Source organism: Suricata suricatta, chromosome 9 (genome assembly GCF_006229205.1).
Source record: "Suricata suricatta isolate VVHF042 chromosome 9, meerkat_22Aug2017_6uvM2_HiC, whole genome shotgun sequence".
NCBI lineage: Eukaryota > Metazoa > Chordata > Mammalia > Carnivora > Herpestidae > Suricata > Suricata suricatta.
The window spans coordinates 102173193-102179192 of record NC_043708.1 but is presented as its reverse complement, the minus strand read 5'-3'; the positions used below and the strand labels follow the sequence as shown (position 1 = coordinate 102179192).

The window sequence follows — 6000 nt, the reverse complement described above, 5'->3', positions numbered from 1 at the left end:
ATTATGTCCAGTTTCTTCCCACTGGTAACATTTTGCAAAACTGACCATTAGTATAACATTACAACCAGGATATTGACATTGGCACAGTCTGCCTCCCTTATTGAGATTATGCCAGTTTGTCTTGTCCTCATGTGTGTGTGCCTGGTGTGTTTGGTTTTACACAATTTTAGGTTCAGGTTTCTGCCTCTCATGTCAAGATGCTGAGCACTTCTGTCACTCCCAGCATCCTTCAGCCTTGCCCTTTTATAACCATACTCACCTTCCCACCTTTCCAGCTCCCTCACCCCATCCCAATCTGCTGGCAGTTACTCATGTGTCCTCTATTTTTAAAATTCTGTCATTTCAGGGGCACCTGGGTGGCTCAGTGGTTGAGCCTCGAACTCCAGCTCAGGTCATGATCTTATGGTTTGTGAGTTTGAGCCCTGCATTGGGCTCACACTGCTCTTAGCATAGAGTCAGATCCTCTGTCCTCCTCTGTCTTTGCCCCCTCCCACTTACGTGTGCTCTCTCTCAAAAATACATAAACATTAAAAAATAATAAAAATATTAAAAAATAAAATTTTGTCATTTCCAAATGTTATGTAAATGGAATCATACAGTATATAACCTTTTTCAGTCAGTATAATTCCCAAGAGATTCATCCAGTTTGTTACACATCAATAGTTCAGCCTTTTTTATTGCTGACTAATATTCCATCGTGTGGATGTACTACCGTGTTTTTTTTTTTTTTTAAGTTTATTTATTTTGAGAGAGAGAGAGAGAGCATAAGCCAGGCAGGGGCAGAGAGAGAGAGGGAGAGAGAATCCCAAACAGGCTTTGTACTGTCAACGCAGAGCCTGGTATGTGGCTCCGTCTCACAAACTGTGACATCATGACCTGAGCCGAAATCAAAAGTTGGAGGCTTAAGCAACTGAGCCATCCAGGTGCCCCTACCATAGTGTATTTAATCATTCACCTGCTGAAGGACATCTGGGATGATTCCAATTTTTGGTAATTATGAATAAAGCTGCAGTGAACACATGTGTACAAGTTTTTGTGTGAAGTTTTCATTTTTCTAGAACAAGTGCCCAAGAATGCAATTCCTGGGTCATCTGGTAGTTGCATGGTTAGTTTTCTAAGAAATTGCCAAACTGTTTTCCAGAATGACTGTTTTGTTAGTTTTCAAGGATTGGAGAGCCTATTATGTGCTGACAAGAGAGATCAGATTATAGGAGCCAACTTCTGGAAGAGTGGGGAGAGGGTAGACCCCACGGCTCCTGTGGTGGGACTGTAAGGAAGGGGGCACTTCTCAGGGTCAAGGTGGGAGCAGATGCTGGAGGTTAAGAGGCAGAGAGGTTTGCAGGTTATGTTAGGAATGAGAGGAAGCTCCCCCTTTACTTCTATTTCCTCAGAAATATAAGAGGCTAGGGCAATATATGTTATACAGCAAGTCAGCATGTGGTACACCAAAACTAATACAATGTTATATGTCAATTAGAACTTAGTATAACCAGGGACGCCTGGATGGCTCTGTTGGTTCAGCGTTCAACTTCAGCTCAGATCATGATCTTGTCCTGAGTTTGAGTCCTGGGTCAGGCTCTGTGCTGATAGCTCAGAGCCTGGAGCCTCCTTCGGATTCTGTGTCTCCTTCTCTCTTCCCCTCTCCCACTCAAACTCTGCCTCTCTCTCTCAAAGGTATATAAAGTACTCAATATAACCAGACAAAAAAAGCACTAACGAGCCTAGGTCATCAGCTAAGATGAGAGGAAAAGAGGTTTTGTAGAAAGAGAATAGATATAAGTTGTCTTGGAGAGTGGAAAAGGAGACTTACTGGAGAAATGTAGTAGGAATTCCCAGGCAGAATTGAGGACTGTGAACATGAAATGAAGATCATCTTCCTGGCAGGGTGGTTTTGCTCTAGCAAAAGCACTGGGCAGGCAGATAGTGGATTTATCCAGAGTGGGGGGTTTTGCGAGACCAGCACACTTGGAGGAGATAGGGCAAGAGGGTGGCTATAGTAATGGACGATGGAAATGAAGGTAAGAAAGAAGGAACATGAAAAGTTAATCCCATGAGTAGTGAGACATTAGTGAAGTCCAGGGATCAGAACTCATGATAAAGGTCAAAGGATTATTGAAGGAGATTTAATTAAGGAAAAGTTTGTGGTTGGAGAGTCTCCATATTGGAAGCGGAATGACTTTTGGTGAAGACAGAGTTGAGAGTGTGACCACAGGAGTGGGCAGCTGCTATGGAGTGTGGAAAATATCTCTGGAGATGAAGTGGTCAAGGAAGTGATGGAGAGGCCATCACCTGGATGTGGAGCTCACTCAATATAGCAACATTTAGGGTGGAGAGAGAGGCAATGAGCCAAGAGTTAAATGATGGGCAGCTAGAGACCAGGAGGTTGACTGAGGACATTAACCGAGATGGTATGCCCAGACAGCAAAGCTTCAAAGGAACAGGGTTTTTGTAGGAGGAGTGAGGGAAGCATTGGCTTAGAAATGGCGTTCAGGGTGGGAGAGGAATATACTTACCACTTCCTGACCTGAGGTACAGGAGAACAAGAAGAAAATAATATTCACTTAAGAGTGCTGCTAGGGTCACCTGGTGGCTTAGTCGGTTAAGCGTCCGGCTTTGGCTCAGGTCATGATCTCACGGTTCATGGGTTCGAGCCCCACGTTGGGCTCTGTGCTGACAGTTAGCTCAGAGCCTGGAGCCTGCTTCGCATTCTGTATCTCCCTCTCTCTCTGACCCTCCCCTGCTCATACTATTTCTCTCTGTCTCTCAAAAAAAAAATTTTTTTTTAAGTTCCTTTTTTTTTTTTTTTTTTAAAAAGGAGCACTGCTAAAGAATCAGTGTACTTAAGGGATAGCAAAATTTTAGGTAAGTCAGCATTTTTAGAAAAGGCTGAAGACGTGGAGAATTTGGTGATCGCAGGTTGTAGAGGGCACAGGAGGAAGGATGTGCCTGAGGGCAGGGAGCAGGGAACTTATTGCCAGTGGGAGGACAAGGATGGAGGTATTAATAGATGAGAGGGAGCTTGAACCTGTGGTGGTGACTGAAGTAAATAGGGATGGGAGAATGATGGGACACAGTGCTTTCCAGAACTCTTGGTGTTGATGGAAAATCTGCACTGTAACCACCAGCCACCCATGACTATTAAACACATGAACTGTAGTGAATGGGATTGAGAATGTTTAGCTTTACTTCATTTGTTTTTAAGTTTATTTATTTATTTGAAGGGGGGAAGGGGCAGTGAGAGAGGGAGAGCATTACACTGTCAGCACAGAGCCCAATGCAGGGCTTGATCCTATGAGCCATGAGATCATGCCCTGAGCCAAAATCAAGAGTTGGAGGTGCCTCATAGTTTTACTTCATTTTAATTTAAGTTTAAATAGCCACACATGGCTAGTGGCTGTCATATTGGATAGCACACATTAGAGGAAGGTGGCTTCCCATTTTTGTGACATTTTCATTTGCTGGCCAGGTGGCCATCAGGATGATCATTTCTCCAAATAGCAAGGTGTGCAGAGACCTCATTCTTCTATCTTGTGAATTCAGACAAAGCACAGGATCAGGCCATTTGGGGTCTAAATTCTATCTCTACCATTCACTAGCTTTGAATTAGCAAATAAATTAACTTGCTTGGTATGTATAGGCCTTCAATAAATATTAGCTGGCAAAATCTCCCTGAGATTTCCTTTCATCTGTAGAATGAAAGTGGGGAGCTATTGTAAACATTAATGCTTTAGCATGATGTTCAAGAAATAGTCCCTATTATTGATGTAGTGAGTTCTTAATATTTGCCAATTGGTCATAAACTATCCTTCAGGCCAAAATGTTACTTGTTCAGGGATGTGCTGGCAGAAACGAGCCATCCCAGTTCCCCTTAAGTTCCAGGTCTCTAGGACTACAAGATGCGGTAGATCAGGACTGGATTTAATTGTTCAGTTCTCCTATATACTGATGTAAGAACATTCTGCACCTGAACTTGGAAGTGGAGGTAGGGATAGCCAAGGGGACAGGAGGAGGATCTAAAGTGAGCTAGATTATGGGAGCCTCTAGTCATAACGTGGGCAGTTCGAGTATCATTCTATGCTTTCATTTTTGCTGAAAAAAACCTGTTTGGTAGCTCCAACCTTTCTTCCATCCCTGCATCTCCATCATCTAAAAAGCAAAAGCATGGTGTTTATGAAGGAGAGTAGCAGTGTCCTGAGATGATCATAATGTGGGACATTTGTGATTTGGGACTATTATGAACTGGGAATAATAGTGAACTCTGATTTGGAGTGATTGTGATCACCCTTTTTGTGAAGCCATCCATAATTCCCTCTTTTCTCCATGGTCTGAGATTGAACATTCATTTTTCTTTAAACTTCATATTTTGATGGCCTCTCTGTGTCTCTCCTTCTGACTAGATTGTGACATATGAGGCAGGAACTTTGCCTAATTGAGCACTGAGTATTCCTGGACTCTAGCACATGCCTGGAGCACATAGTAAGTAGCTGCTCAATAATTATTTGTTGAATGAATGAATGAATGGGCTTTGAGGTAATGGCACCCCACTGTGACCTTAGATAATGTGACCTCTCTTGTTTGTGGTCTGGATTGACTATGAACAGATTGTGTTGAAGTACCTGTGTCTGTGGCCTGCAGTGACTGTCATCTGAGGGGTCTGTGCCCCAGTGTTTGTGACCTGTTGTCACTGACCTGTTATAAGGACTAGCAGGGATAGTGAATGTAGGTGACTGAGAACCTTGCATGATTGTGATCTCAAGTGAACAAGTTAGTGATAGTGCCATCACTGCTGTCAGGAAACTGTGATCCTGACCCACAGAGATTTGGCTTCAGATGCCCACCAGCCAGTGTTAGACCTTAACCATTGACCTGAGATATCTTTCAGGTGCGGAGATTGTGGATCTAAGCTGGGAGCTGAGAGTATTGATCTGCATTATGAGCTGAGGTAACTCAGATCTGTGAACCTGGGCTTAGTCTGGGAATGGCGTTAATATATGTGTACTACTCTTAGATTTCTGATTTTGTTTTGTATAATAAAATATCCTTCCAGGGCTACAGATGACACCCCCCTGCTCAGTATCACGCAAACAAGGCCTAGGAACGAGGACTAAGTCGGGTCAATGCTCAGAAAACTCTACTTGAAATACAATATATCTTTCCTGACAGCGCAGCTAAGGCCACCGCCACGGCCACAGCCACCCGCAGAGGATGCCCCTCTTCCAGAGCACCAGACCTTGATGCGCCTGCGCGGAGGCGGGGCCGGGCTTTGCCCTTTGTTGTGGGCCCCAGTTTCCCAGGACACCGTGCGGCTCTGAGGTGTGGCTATGTAGATGAGGCACCGGGGGCGGGGCGGTTGCGGTGGCGTCGGCGGCGGCCGGGGAGGGTCAGTTGGAGGCAGGCGCTCGCTGAGGCAGGAGGAGGGCTCTGGGCCCGCGGCCTGACAGGGACTTAGCCCGCAGAGATCGGCCCCACGCGCGCGACCCCACTCCCACCCTCTCATCCACCTACCCACTCCCTGCGCCGCCTCCTCCCACCCTGAGCAGAGCCGCCGAGGATGATAAACACCCAGGACAGGTAACGGCCCGGCCCAGGCTCCCCGCCCCCATCCTCCCCGCATCTGCCTCAGAGGGCCTCCCCCCATCCCCGACTCCTTCCTGCCCCCACAGCGGGGCCCTATCCGCCCCCCACTGGGTCCTTTCCCTACTTCAGCCACCGCAGTCCGAGCCCCAACCCCGCAACGGGGCCTCCTTCCGCCCTTTAGCCCCTTCCCTCCAGCCCGGCCCATCCCCCTCATCCGGGCCTCCTTCTCCCGCAAAGCTCCCACCATCCACCCCACGCAAACCAGGACCCAACCTTCGAATCCAGTCTCCAATTCCTTTAAGTCCCGTCGGACGGTGCCCCATTCTCCAAACTGGGCTTTCTCCCTCACCCAAATTCCCCAAATTGTTTCCCATTTCCCCAAATCTATCTTGCTCCCTCTTTCATCACTTAACCCTTCTTTTT

At 46.4% G+C, this 6000-nt stretch overlaps 1 long non-coding RNA gene across 1 annotated transcript; it reads left to right on the top strand.

Moving 5' to 3' along the window:
• The first annotated feature begins 4404 nt into the window (after positions 1 to 4404).
• Positions 4405 to 5307, top strand: LOC115301038. The gene is made up of 3 exons (XR_003912952.1): positions 4405 to 4476; positions 4883 to 4942; positions 5164 to 5307. It is a non-coding gene; the product is annotated as an uncharacterized LOC115301038 (long non-coding RNA).
• The last annotated feature ends 693 nt before the right edge of the window (positions 5308 to 6000 follow it).